Raw genomic sequence first — 14,175 nt, forward strand, 5'->3', positions numbered from 1 at the left:
TACGGAATTGGGAAATGATTGCTTTTACCAGCTACATGTAGACGGCTAATATCAAAATCATATGATGGACTCAAAAAACACTGGATATGAAGAAAACAAATAACTCAATTTTAAAAGAGGCGCAGTTATAAACAGAATTCTCGAAAGAAGAAACACAAACAGCTGAGAAAGAGTTAAAGACACGTTCAACATCCTTATCCATCAGGGAAACGCACATCAAAACTACCCTGAGAGTCCATCTTACAGCCTTCAAAATGCCTAAGATTAATAAAGCAAATGAGAGTTCGTGCTGTCAAGAACATGGAGCAAGGAGAATACTCATCCATTGCTGATGGAAGTGTGAACTTGCACAGTCACTACAGAAATCAGTGTGTCCTGATGGAAAGTGACACTGCCACTGGTCCAGGAGTGTAAGGTGTTTAGCCATGAAATTATTTTCCACATCATGGATTTGCAATTTTAAAAAAGAAGTTTGTTTGGTGAAGGGAGCACCGATTGTTGTGAGTAAAGGCTGGAGAGAACGAGAGTGGTACAGATGACCTGGCTTTTGGATCTGGTCAGATGAACGCAGCCGGTGAAAACCAGTGAGGTGGAGGAATGAGAGCTTCAGTGAACAAGAACATCTTTGGGGAGACAGAAAAAAGCCTAGACTGGAAAAACTGAAAACCTTCCAGAAGCCAAGCCAAGGACTGGAGTATCCTGATACGATTAGCTCATCGGCCACACAAGGAGTTGACCTGTGGGCCAACTAGCAAAAAGGCCAGCCTGTGCTTCAGGACTTTACCAAGCACATGAAAATTGTTTCCCAAAAGCACAACCTCCCTTCCTGATTCAAAATGATGCTGAAGGTATGCATATGGGAGGAAATATTTCATGCCTCACAGACTTGGAGGAATTGGGCAGTTATATATATATATATATATATATATATATATATATATATATATATATATATATATTTGTATATACACACATATACACACATCTATGCAAACATAAACCCAAACCCTTCAAATGTAGAAAAAATTACTCCTGAAGGACAATCACCTTAGTTCTTACAAATAATGACAATGAAAAATAGAAAAAAAAACTAAAAGAAAACCAAAAGGAACATACATTTGTTAACAGTGAACTATAAGTTAAAATTTTGTAGCTTCCTACAAGCTGCCTTTTCCACTAGGAAAATTGCAGGTCAGAAAAATTAAATATCTTGTTGGAAATTACCAAGTTGATCATAACAATAAACACAGCAAGATACTGAACACTTTATTACATGCCAAGTAATTTTAAATAATTTCATCCATAATTGCCTTCAATAATAACTACACTTGTCCTTCAGTATCCACTGGGATGAATCCAGTACCCTCCATGGAATTGAAAATCCACAGATGCTCAAGTCCTGTATATGAATTGGGAGAACATTTGCATATCACCTCTGCACATTCTCTTCTGTATTCAAAATTGTCTCTAGATTGCTTATAGTCAGTGCAATACAAATAGTTTATAAATACTTCTGCTGTATTGTTTAGGGAATAATGACAAAAAAACTCCATACATGTTTAGTATAAATGTAACCTATTCTTCAATAGGTTGAATGAATAGATGAGTGAATAGATGAGGAGACCAGAAATACAGAGGCTCTACAGTATCTGTTGTTACCATGAATTTTTCCTATTCACCCTCACTTATGTCATTCTTAGAAAGTATTGTTTTATTATTGTCTATATAAAAGATGGATAATAGCAAGTGACATATCTGAGATCACATTAGGAAATGATGGCATCAGGGTACAAGTCAAGGCTGTTCCTCTCAGTGTCTGTATCCTGGTCTCACAGTCTCTATCTTTGGTTTCACCTCATTATCTGGAATCACACCCAAACCTGGGAAGTTTATTGGCCCTGGAACACCAGAGATGACTTTTCTATTTAACAAAAATAAAGGATTCTTTAGTCTTGGATCTGCTTAGATATTTACATTTTTTAGCCCAATTGCTCAATAAACACTATCAGAGGTTAGCTAAGCATCCACATGGCCTTTAAGTATTTTTTTTGGATCAGGTTAAACACATACACACACAAATTTGCATGAAACATCTGAATCATCATACTTCCAATGATACTACTGAGACTTACTTTATTTTCACTTATGCTTATGTATGTATGTTAGTATGTGCATATACACATAGATGCCTGTTGAGGCCAGAGGAGGGAGTCTGATGACTTAGAGCTGGAATTACGAGCAGTTGTGAGTTCCCTGACATGAGTGCTTAGAACCAAACTCTCTGCCAAAGTAGCATTCTAATGACTGAGCCATCTCTCCAGCCTGTGTCATTGAGATTACCATTTTGACTTAGGCATGCCCTATTCTAAAATAATCTATCAAGATTTTTAGCTTCCAGGGAAATTTAAATTTTTAACATTCTAATAGGTAATAGATGTGCATATGTTCATACATATGTATGTGACTATTAATTTAATTTTTGCTCAGATTGTGAGCTTAAAAGGATAAAAGAGTTGTCCATTTTTTCTTCCTTATTATATAATTTTTAAACATCACACAGACTTGTCCTTGAAAGCAAGCACATTGGTAGAAATGTCCAATGGTTCTAAGATTACAGGTTGGAAATGCAGCAAAGTTAATTCTCCAATCAGGTATGTCTGGGTAGAAAGCAGAACAATAGATCCTGCTCCTAGAGGAGAAACAGCTAAAGTAAACAGAAATCATCAGCCTAGGCCTGAACTTATCTACAAAGCAACTGTGCCTCTGCCAGAACCCTGCTACATCCAGATGCTCCACTCAAGCTGCAGTCAGCTGCAGCTGCCACAGACGTGCTCACCTGCATAGGTGCCACAAAATCAAGAGGAAGTGTATGTTGCACTGCAATAACATAGCCAGAGGGTATGGGGAAAGAGATGCCCTAGGCACTGCATGTTGGATCAAAAGTACATGCAGCCACTAAAGAAATCATGGAGACAGGAAAGATGGCTCAGAGATTAAGAGCACTGGCTGTTCTTTCCAGATGATTCTATTCCCAGAACCCACATGGCAGCTCACAACAGTCTGTAATTCCAGTTCCAAGAAATCCAATGCCTTTTACTGACCTCCATGGGCATATATGTAATACCCAGACAATATATAGGCAGGCAAAATACCCATATACATACAGGTTTTTTTTTTTAATTTTCAAAGAGAAAACACTAGAAAGTTTTCTAACAAAAAAGTAAAATAGGGTTGTGATTTGCCAAACTATATACCACTCCTAAGCATATGCCCAAAGAATGCTAAATGCTGTGACAAAGATACTCACAAATCTATGTTTAAAGCTATACTATTCATAACAGCTAAGAAATAAAACCAGTTTAGATGTTCATCAAAAGGTGAGTGGATAAAGAAATGTAAGGCCAAAATTTTCAACCCAAAATTTATCCTGTCTAGAAGAAATGTAGGCACAGAGCAGAGATTGAGGAAATGGCCAACCAATAACCAGCCCAACTTGAGACCCATCCCATAGGCAAGCACCAATCCTTAACACTATTGATAATACTCTGTTACAGACAGAAGCAAGTTGTCCTCTGAGAGGCTCCACTGATCAGCTGATTCAGACAGATACAGACACCCACAGCCAAAGAGCAGATGGAGCATGGGGACTCTTAGGGAAGAATAGAAAGAAAGATTATGGGCCCAGAAGGGGAAAGCAACATTATAGGAAGATGAACAGAGTCAATTAGCCTGTACCCTTGGGGCTCTCAGAGTCTGAACTACCAACCAAAGACTATACAAGGCTGGACCTAGGCCTCCCCACACATATGTAGCAGATGTGCAACTTGGTTGTCATGTAGGTTCCAAACAACTGGAATGGGGACTATCCAAAAAGCTGTTGCCTGTACGTGGAATATGTTCTTCTAACTGGGCTGCCTTGTCTGACCTCAATGGGAGAGAAAGCACCTAGCCTCACAGAGACTTGAAGTCCCAGGGTTGGGGACTACCCAGGGGACCCCACCCACTCAGAGGAGGAGGCAGGATGGGTGAATTATTGTGGAAGGAGGTAACTGGGAGGGGGGCACTGAACAGGATGAAAAGTGAATACGTTTTTTAAAAATTAATTTAATTTTATAATGAACCAGACCAAAAAGGGGAGAAGAAAAAAAAGAAAGAAATGTGGGGCATATATACAAAAAATTTTACTGAGCCTTAAAAAAACTGAAATCATGTCAGTTACAGAAAATTGAGGGAACTGAAAATTATTATGTTAAACAAAAGTAACCCTGATTTAGAAAGATAACTGCTGAATGTTTTCTCTGTTGCAGGATATTTGATCACACTGTGAACCCCAAGATTGTGTTATTTACTGGGAAAAAAATAAAACTTTTTCAGTTGTGGTATGGTTCAGCCCTTATCACATACTTTTAATACCTCTGTCTGGAAAACAGATACATGCTTATTGCATGTCTTTAATTCTAAACAATAAAGATAGCTAGCTTATAGAAGAAAGTATCCATGTTTGAAGTGATGTGTAATCAGTAGCAGACAAAGTGATGAATCAGAAAAAGATTTGGCAGAATGAATCAGAGATAGTATACACCCAAGTCTCATGAGAACAGAGTAAAGAGAGGTGACTTCAGAGAGACAGTGCAGAAAGGAAAGGGGCAGCAGTTTTATTAGGATACACTACAGTGACAGATTGCAGAGAGAGAACAAGCTAAATGTTCAGGTGAAGGCAGAACAAGCCAGAGAAGGAGAAGCCAGAAGATTAGAACATTGCCAAAGCTAGTATGAGGCCAAGTAGAGAAATTCAGTCAGAGGCCAAGGGAGAAGCCATATTGAATCGGTCAGCTTAGAGAGGAGCATGAACCAGAACAGCGGAGTTCAATCAGCAAGCCAGAGATCACAAGGAAATAGACTGCAAGCAGGAATCTGACGTTAGGCTAGAACAAAGAAGTAACTTCAGGCAGAAATTTAAATCCTAGGCTAGAACAAAGACGTAATTACAGGCAGGAATCTAAATCTTAAGCTAGAACAAAGAAATAGCCTTCAGGCATGAAAATGACTTTGGGCTAGTGAGGGGAGCCGACAGAAGGCGGCTATCATCCTTGCAGCCATCTTGAGCCATATACCCTAATAAGAGATTTGATTACAATGGCCTACAAGAGCTGAGCACACTCTGATAACATCTTGCTTTAGATACCCAGGATCTTCCCTTGGGTGTGTGAGACTTAAAGCTGTGATTTAGAGCTGAGACTTAAGGGCGTGACTTAGAGATCAGATTTAGAGACAAGACCTAAGAGCATGATTAAAGGCGTGACTTAGAGGCATGGCTTAGAAGTGAGACATATAAAAGGTGAGAGGCAGACAGAAGAGTCAGTACAACTTGCAGTACAACTTGGAATACAACTTGGAGTAGGAATTAGGCATTGAGGAAGAAGACACTTGGACTAGAGAACTCAGAAGAAAGCAACAAATTATTAGGTATTAGGCACTTGGCACTTGGAGGAAGAACTTGGAATTAGACATTAGGCACTTAGCACTTGGAAGAAGTAACTTGGGACTTGGAGGCACTAGGGACTAGGAACTCAAGACTTGGGACTTGAAGAGAAGAAGAGAGACTGAAGAATAAACGGGATTGAATCACACTCTGTCTGGTCTCCATTCTTCAAGTCCATCCCCACTCTCTCTCTTGCTGAACCCTGACCCACAGACCTGAGCAGCTTGGGGAAGTGCTGGGTCTAACAGTTTAGCCCCCAAGGCTTTTGGTAGTGCGGGTCCCAACATTGACAGAAGGTCCGAGACATTTTTGGCCCCCAAACGTGGGGTAGCTCAGGCTGCAACAGGCTAGGACAGCAAAGTAGGTTCAGATATTTTGGTCATCCTGATAAACCCTTAGAAATAGTGATCACAGAAGTGATCAACTGGACTCTGTTTATTGTCCTGTATTGTTCTTTGACTATTTGTGTTTACTGTCTTGCTTCTTCCTTGACTATTTGCATCTATTGTATTGCTAGTTCCTCAACCTAGAACTGACCTTAATACTTGCATGTAATTTAAACGGTATAAAACCAAAAAAGGAAAAGAAAGGATGGAACCAGGGACTAATGGGAGGGGGGGAAATGGGGAAAGGAGATAACATCTGAAATGTAAGTAAATAAAATATTGAATAAAAAAAAGAAAGAAAGAACTAGAAAGGGGTGAGCTTATTCAGCAGTAAGTCTCAGAAGCTAAAAAATATTTTGGGCCTAGGTAAGATTGTACAAAGGCTAGAAGCTTCCAGGAATAGGCCTAGGTTAACAGATAGAGGCAGTAAGCCTGCAGATAAAATAAAAGTTACTTTTATTTTACCAGGCAAATAAAAGTTACTTTTACATTTCTCTGTTATTTAGATCCTAGAATTTAGTGTGGGAGTAGTCAAAAAACTGGAAACAGATACAGAGACCCACAACCAAACATCAGGTGGGGATCAAGAAGTCATGTGGAAGAGTGGAGGATAGAATTGAATGAGCCAGTGGGGTCAAAGACACCAAAAGAAGACCTACAGAGTCAACTAACCTGGGCCCATGGGAGCTCACAGAGACTAAACCACCAACCAGAGAACATGCAGGGGCTGGATCTGGACCATACATACATGTGTAGCAGACGTGCAGCTTGGTCTTCATGTGGGTCCCCTAACAATTGGAGCAAGAACTGTCTCAGACTCTGTTGCCTGCCATTGCAACAGGCCCCCTGGTTGGGCTTCAACAGGAGTCTATGTGCATAGTTCTGCTGGAACTAGATGTCCCAAAGTGGAGTGGTACCCAAGGTGGCTTCTCCTCTGAGAAGAAGGGGAGAGGAGAAGGTAATTGGAGGAGGACTTTGTAATGGCTGGACTGGGATGAGGGCTGTGATCAGGATGTAAGTGAATAAAAAAATAAATTATTGAATGAACAGAAATATGCAACCTAGGGAGGTGGGAGGAGGGGGAACCTTCTAGAATGTACTAGAGACCTGGAAGGTGACAGAATCTCAGCACTCAAAGGGAGGCACCTTAGATGAAATGCCCAACAGTGGGGAGAAGGTGAATTGTAGAATTCACCTCCAGCAGAAAGACTGGGCATCAAGTGTAGGTTGCCATCCTACAGTCAAAAACTCTGACCCAGAATTGTTCCTGCAGGGACAAAAATGAAAAAAAAAAAAAAAAAAAAAAAAAAAAAAAAAAAAAAAAAAAAAAAAACCTGAGGGAAAGGGGTCCAGTAACCGGCCCAACTTTGGATCCATCTCAAGGGGAGGCTCCAAGGCATGACATTATTACTGATCCTGTTTGTAAGTACTGATGTGTACTTACAAACAGGAGTCTAGCATGGCTGCCCTCTGAGAGGCCCAACAAGCAGCTGACTGAGACAGGAGCAGATACTTACACCCAACCAATGGACTGAAGTCGGAGACCCCTGTGGTTGAATCAGGGAAAGGATGGAAGAAGTTGAGGAGTAGGGTGACCCCACAGGAAGACCAGTAGTCTCAACAAACCTGGACCCCCAAGATCTCTCAGACACTGAGCTAGCTTACACTAGCTGGTCCAAGGCCCCCAACACATATACAGCAGAGAATTGCCTGGTCTGCCCTTAGTGATGCACATAACCCTAGAGAGACTTAAGACCCCAAGGAGTAGGGAGGCCTGGTGGGATGTGGGGGCGGGGTGGCAGGTGTGAGGGGTGGAGGGACATCCTCCTGGAGACAAGGGAGGAAGAATGGGATGAGAAACTGTCAGGGGACAGAACGAGAGGGATAACGATTGGACTGTAATAACTTAAATAAAATTTTAAAATAATAATATAAATTATTGAAAAAAAACTAGAAAGGGGGCCATGAGAGGAAAAATGGGGCTTATGGGGGTAAGAGAGTGAATATGTATACATGAAAGCAGATGAGAGAGCTATTGAAAGGAACAAGGAGATCTGTAGGAGGTGGAACTCCAAGGTGAAAGGGAGAAACCATAAACAAAAAAATAGTGAAAGAAAAATTGTCCTATATTCAAGCAAAAAATAAAGTTACAAACCAGGAATATTTTCCTAAGGTGATCTTTTTTTTTCCTCCAAATAAACATTTTGTTTTTTCCAGTGATGAGAATTGAACCAAGGACCTCATGAATACTGGGTAAGTTCTACCACTGTGCTACAACCCTAGAACCTCTATAGGAACACTATGTCTGTCATTCCCTGACCCCAGGCTACCACACTGGCAGCTGACCCTCCTATCCTCATTTATTTACTATTGTAGCCCCAATTATTTGTCTTGATAATACCTTACCATCTTCTCCCTCATTCTTTGATAGAAGAATCTTAGTCTTCCTGTGATGGCTAGTTTTATTTCAACTTGACCCCAGCTAGACCCAAGCTAGAGTCATCTGAGAAGAGGAGACCTCAACTGAGAAAATTTCCCCTACTCTTTGCCCATGAGCAGGGCATTTTTTATTGGTGATTGATGTAAATGGGCCCATCCCAGGGTGGAAAGTGCCACCTGAGCAGATCAACCTGGATGCTCTAAGAAAATAGGCTGAGCAACCTATAAGGAACAAGCAAGCCAGTAGGCAGCCTTCCTCCACGGCTTCTGCATCAGTTCCTGCCTGACTTCCTTACATGGGGGACTACAGGTTATAAAATGAAGTAAAACCTCTTTCCCAAGTTGGTTTTAGTCATGGTGTTTTATCACAGTAATAGAAACCCTAAGACACTTCTTCTTTGGAATGATCAGCAAGTTCTATATTCTCTCGTTCTAGCATCCATGGCTTTATTTCCAGTATCTGTTCCTGCCCAGCATTATGCCCACTGTTTCACACCGTGAGCAGGTGCAGATTATTCTACAAGAGCAGAAACTGTGGTGGTATTTATATTATAGAACATATGTTTGTTTATGGCATTTTACTGAATTGTCAAAAGTAAACTTTCATATCTGGACATAATGGCTCATGTCATATATATATATATATATATATATATATATATATATATATATATATATATATATATATATATATACACACACATACACACATATGAAGCCTAATGGAGAATTGACATGAGTTTGAGACTATCCTGCACTACAGAATCAGTTTAAAGCCACTTTGAGCTACAGTGTGGGAACCTGTTTCAAAAACAAAATTTATAAAACAAGTAAATGACATACATATTACTCAGCTATCCATCTGAGATAAACAATTAATGACAAACATTGAGATATCAGGACATACTGTTATCAAGAGCTCACTCTGATTTCCCTTGGCTTCAAGATCATAATGGTCTACATCAAAATAATTTAAGCTCAGGGACGGGGAAATGGCTCAGTCAATACGATGATCATGGTGCCTTTATGAGGACTTGAAATCATTCCCCAGATCCCAAACAATAAAGGCAAGTCCAGCAGCATGTGCCATAACCCCTAGGCTGGAGGGATGGAGACAGGAGGGTTCTTGGAGCTTGCTGGCCAGCTAGTGTAGCTTGAGTTCTGGGTTCACTAGTAGATGCTGTCTCCAAAACTAAGATGGCGAGCAACTGAGTATTAGAGGAGGGTAAGAGCCCATTAAAGAAAAACTTTGGGTCAAAAAAATGAAATATCTTCTTGGAGACCTAACATTCTAGTTTAGTAGGGTCAATGGCCAGGTTAAGAGAGCCACCTCTTAGGGAGGAAGGACCACTCCTAAAAAGGCATACTCAGCTAGAGGTGGGTGGATTACCTATTCCATTAATGAGACACTGCACTTTTCCTTTCCAGAATTTCCTATAATGCATTCCATACAAGCCAAGCTGTAATGATTTCATCTGAGTCTACCCACAGGAATTCAAGGAAAGTACAACTTTTACTTTTTTTTTTTTTTTTTTTTTTTTTTTTTTACTTTTTTCTCTCTTTGAGATGCTGGCCAGAACCTAAGTATTCTTTTTCTGATGATACTTTCATCTTTTTTTACTTTCTCTAAAGCCCTACCCTACCCTATAACATGTGGCCATCTGCTGTTATCTGGCTTACCTCCACGACATCTTAACTCCAATAGCATGACTTTCCTTGCTTCTTTCCTCCATTCTCCTTCTCTGGGAAGCTACTAATGTTACAGCTGGCCTGCCCTTAGATGTTGTTATTTTAAACTATAATAAATTGTCCTCGAGCTTCCATTGGAGTCCATTTTAAACTTAATTAGTGAGACTAGAGCCTCAAATGGGGAATCCATTGGCTCCAGTAGCATTTGGAAACTATGAGGGGACTCTGCAAAATTCTAGTAACATGAGAAAGACACCAAGTGTCAACGTTTGGACTCCAGCAAGCATGCAAACATATAAGAACATACACACACACTTAAATTCAAGTGTAAGAATAGTATAAAAGATAAGCAGATTATTACAGACTAGAATAGAGACCATTAAGCATGGACAAAGGACCACTGCAGAGGAAAGACTAGACAATGGCCAGCAAAGTGGTTGTGGAGAGCAAATTGTCAAGTGTAAAGTGGGCAATGGCCAATACCACTGATCTTGTTCAAGTAGCGTACATGCTATCTCCATTGTAAAGTCTTTAGAACAGCTGCTTTGAGGGATATTTTCCCAACCAGGTTACTGACAAGCCCATTCTTCTCATCAGGAATCATGTAACAGAAGAGAGGGAGAGAGAGAGAAAAAAAACATATCTGTAAAAATAGCCACCAAAGCTCTCTAGCTCTGTCTTCCTCATTGCTGTCTAATTTATATCTAATATTTTACATGATGCTTTAACTATTAGGGACTGCAGTTCTATTTCTCTCCTTTCATTTGGCATTATAAATTCCAAGTGGGGAAATCATGCTATTTTACCCTTCCTCACCTACTACTATTTTTCAATTGCAATTGATATGCTTACATGGGCTCAGGAAGTAGGTATTGAGGATTATTTTCAATGATAAGATTGAGCAAGACTGATAAAAACAATGAATTCTTAAAATTCTTAGGCAAATGGATGAAACTAGAAGATATCATCCTGAGTGAGGTAACCTAATCACAAAAGAACGCACATGGTATGCACTCATTGATAAGTGGATATTAGCCCAGAAGCTTACAATATGCAAGACATAACTCACACACCACATGAAGCTCAAGAAGAAGAAAGACCAAAGTGTGGATGCTTCATTCCTTCTTAGAAGGAGTAGCAAAATACTCACAGGACCAAATATGGAGACAGTGTGTGGGCCAAAGACTGGAGGAGAGACCATCCGGAGACTGCCCCAAGTGGGGGTCCATACCGATCATATGCAATAATCATATGCAAACACTGTTGTGGATGTCTGGAAGTGCATGATGACAGGAGCCTGATATACCTGTCTCCTGCAAGGCACTGCCAGGGCCTGACATATACAGAGTGAGATGCACTCAGCTAACCATTGAACTGATCACAGGGTCCCCAATGGAGGAGTTAGAGAGAAGACTGAAGGGGCTTAAGGGGCTTGCTGCCCCATGGGGAGAGTGACAATACCAACCAACCAGCACTCCCATGATCTAAATCACCAGCCTGGGAACACACATGGAGGGACTCATGTCTCCAGCTGTATATGTAGTGGCAGATGGCCTTGTGGGCATCAGTGGGAGAGGAGATCCTTGGTCCCATGAAGGCTGGAGGCCCCAATGAGGGGGAATTCGAGGGTGGGGAGGTGGGAGTGGATAAATGAGTGGGGGCACACCCTCAAAGAAATAGAAGGAGACAGGATGGGATAAGGAGTTTTAGGGGGGAATGGGGAAAGGGGGTAACATCTGAAATGTAGATAAATAAAGTATCCAATAATTTTAAAAGAAAACAAACAAACAAAAACAGATAATGGAATTGGCTAGCGAAGTCAAACATTTGAGACTTTTTGGCAGTAATTTAGCATTACCCATGTTACTGGGATTCTTTATAATTGTCAAGGACAAGGGACTGTGGAAGGAGCCCATGGAACTTTAAAACAATATCTTCATAAAATAAAAAGGGAGAAGATATATCCCCGTACATCACAAATTTATTTAAATCATGTTTTTTTTTATTTTAAAATTTTTTTTAAAATTTGGATGCCAAGAAACTTTCTGCTGAGTGTCTATGGCACTGTACAACTAGGCATACTTATGCATAGGTGAAAGGGAAGGATCCACTTACTGGCAAAAGGCATGATCCCGGCCAGGTACTTAATATGGGGAAGAAGGCACGTTTATAAACACAAATAGCCAAAGAACAAGCAAGGCAATAAACAAAATTCCATGAACACTCCTGTGATCAGTGTTTCTAAGGGCTTATCAGGATGACCAAAATATTTGTGTTTATTGTTTTGCTTGTTCCTTGACTATTTGCATCTATTGTATTGCTCGTTCCTCAACCTAGAACTGACCTTAATACTTGCATGTAATTAAAAGAGTACAAAAGCAAAAAGGAGGAGGGGTATGTGATAGCAGGTTTCTAGGGAGGGGAAATGGGGTAAAGGGATGATATCTGAAATGTAAATAAATAAAATACCCAATAAAAATAACTGAACACAACACACAGCTTATGTCCATAGATGGTCACATAAAAGGAAAATAATTTTTCCATACAAAGGCACCAAATAATCTATTTCATTTATATTAAATTGATATCTTCCTACACACACACACACACACACACACACACACACACACACACACACACACAAGATTGAGCAAGACTTTACTCTACAAATCTATCAGGAGAGAAGTCAATGGCTATGTCCGGGGTCAGAAACTCTGCCAACCACAGCAATCTTACATTCATCATCCTATCAACTCCCTAAGTACTTTCCCTTTTGCAAAATGGGAAAGAGAAAGAGTTTTTATGGTAGTTTGAATGAGAATGTGTCCACTGGCACATTTATTTGAATAGGTGGTCCTCAGTTGATGAAACTGTTTAGGAAGGATTAAGATGACTAGCCTTGTAGGAGGTGTGTCCCAGCTTGTGGGCTTTGAGGTTTCAAAAGACTCATACAATTCCCAATTATCTCGTTCTGCCTCATGATTGTGAATCAAAAAGTGAACTTTTGTCCTGTCCAGCAGGACATTAAACAGGGGTCCAGGAAGATCACCTGGTGGGGGGAGGGGGAGGAGGTAGCAGGCAAAGACGCAAAGAATGGCGACTTGTCTATAGGCTGATCAGATCGCAATTTTTACTTTTTCACACACAGGTTATATACACAAAAAGGCAGGATGTGGGGAAGGGGATGAAACAGTAGCGTAGGTGTTCAGGGGGAGTACAGATATCTTCCAGAACAGTGTGTCAGCTGGGTGAAGGTTCAGGGGACAGGACACTATGACTCCAACTATGATTCACTTGTCCTAATCTAAGTTGGTACTATCTACCCGAGGTCACCAATCTACAAGGTCTATGACTAGAGCCTGACAACTTATCTACCAAAGCTGTTTGTTTACAATAGTTTCTAGCCATCTGTTCTAGTGTTTTTCCACAGAGACCAAGACTTTGTGCTAGCAGGCATGCATGTTAGGCCTACCGCTGTCTTCAGGCCTATGGCTGATTCCAGGCCTTTAGTGTATAGACAGAGATGCCCCTGACAAACTTTCAGCTCTTCCTTTACTCTGTCATCATGGACTCTTACCCTCAGAAGCTATAAGCCAAATTAAGTGCTTTCTTTTAATAAGTTGGATTAATCAAGTGTTTTGTTACCACATAGAAAGGTAACTAATATAGTTTCCTTTGAGATAGACAGTCTCACTGCATTTTTCCAGGCCTGGGCTTGAATAAAAGGTTTTCTTCCTCCAGTCTCTTTCTGTGTCAGCAGTGGAGGCTGAGTAGAAGGATCTCTAAGCCTATTGACAATTTTAGTTCTTAGCTTTATAGGCTGATGACTGTGAGGAAAGGATCTGTCCTCAGTAACCAGGAACCTGTGTATGTCTGATTGGATACTTGCCAAGCCTAAGGCAATAAAATTAACTGACTGAGCTCCAGTAGTGGGCCATTCACAGTGGGTCGTTTTATGGTTGACACACTATTTAATATTCTTAACCAGATGGTATTACTCCTTATTTAAAGAAAAACGTAAGAAAAAATAGAGGGTAGATAAAATTTAGAATTGTAATTATGGCCACTAAGTTAGTGAATATAGTTGACCCCCATCTATTAATCCCAGAAATAAAGACTTTCTGTTCATTTCCCATGACACTTCAGGAAACATGAGCAGATTTTGGGTGCTGGTAAAAG

Source organism: Arvicanthis niloticus, chromosome 9 (assembly GCF_011762505.2).
Source record: "Arvicanthis niloticus isolate mArvNil1 chromosome 9, mArvNil1.pat.X, whole genome shotgun sequence".
Taxonomy (NCBI): Eukaryota; Metazoa; Chordata; class Mammalia; order Rodentia; family Muridae; genus Arvicanthis; species Arvicanthis niloticus.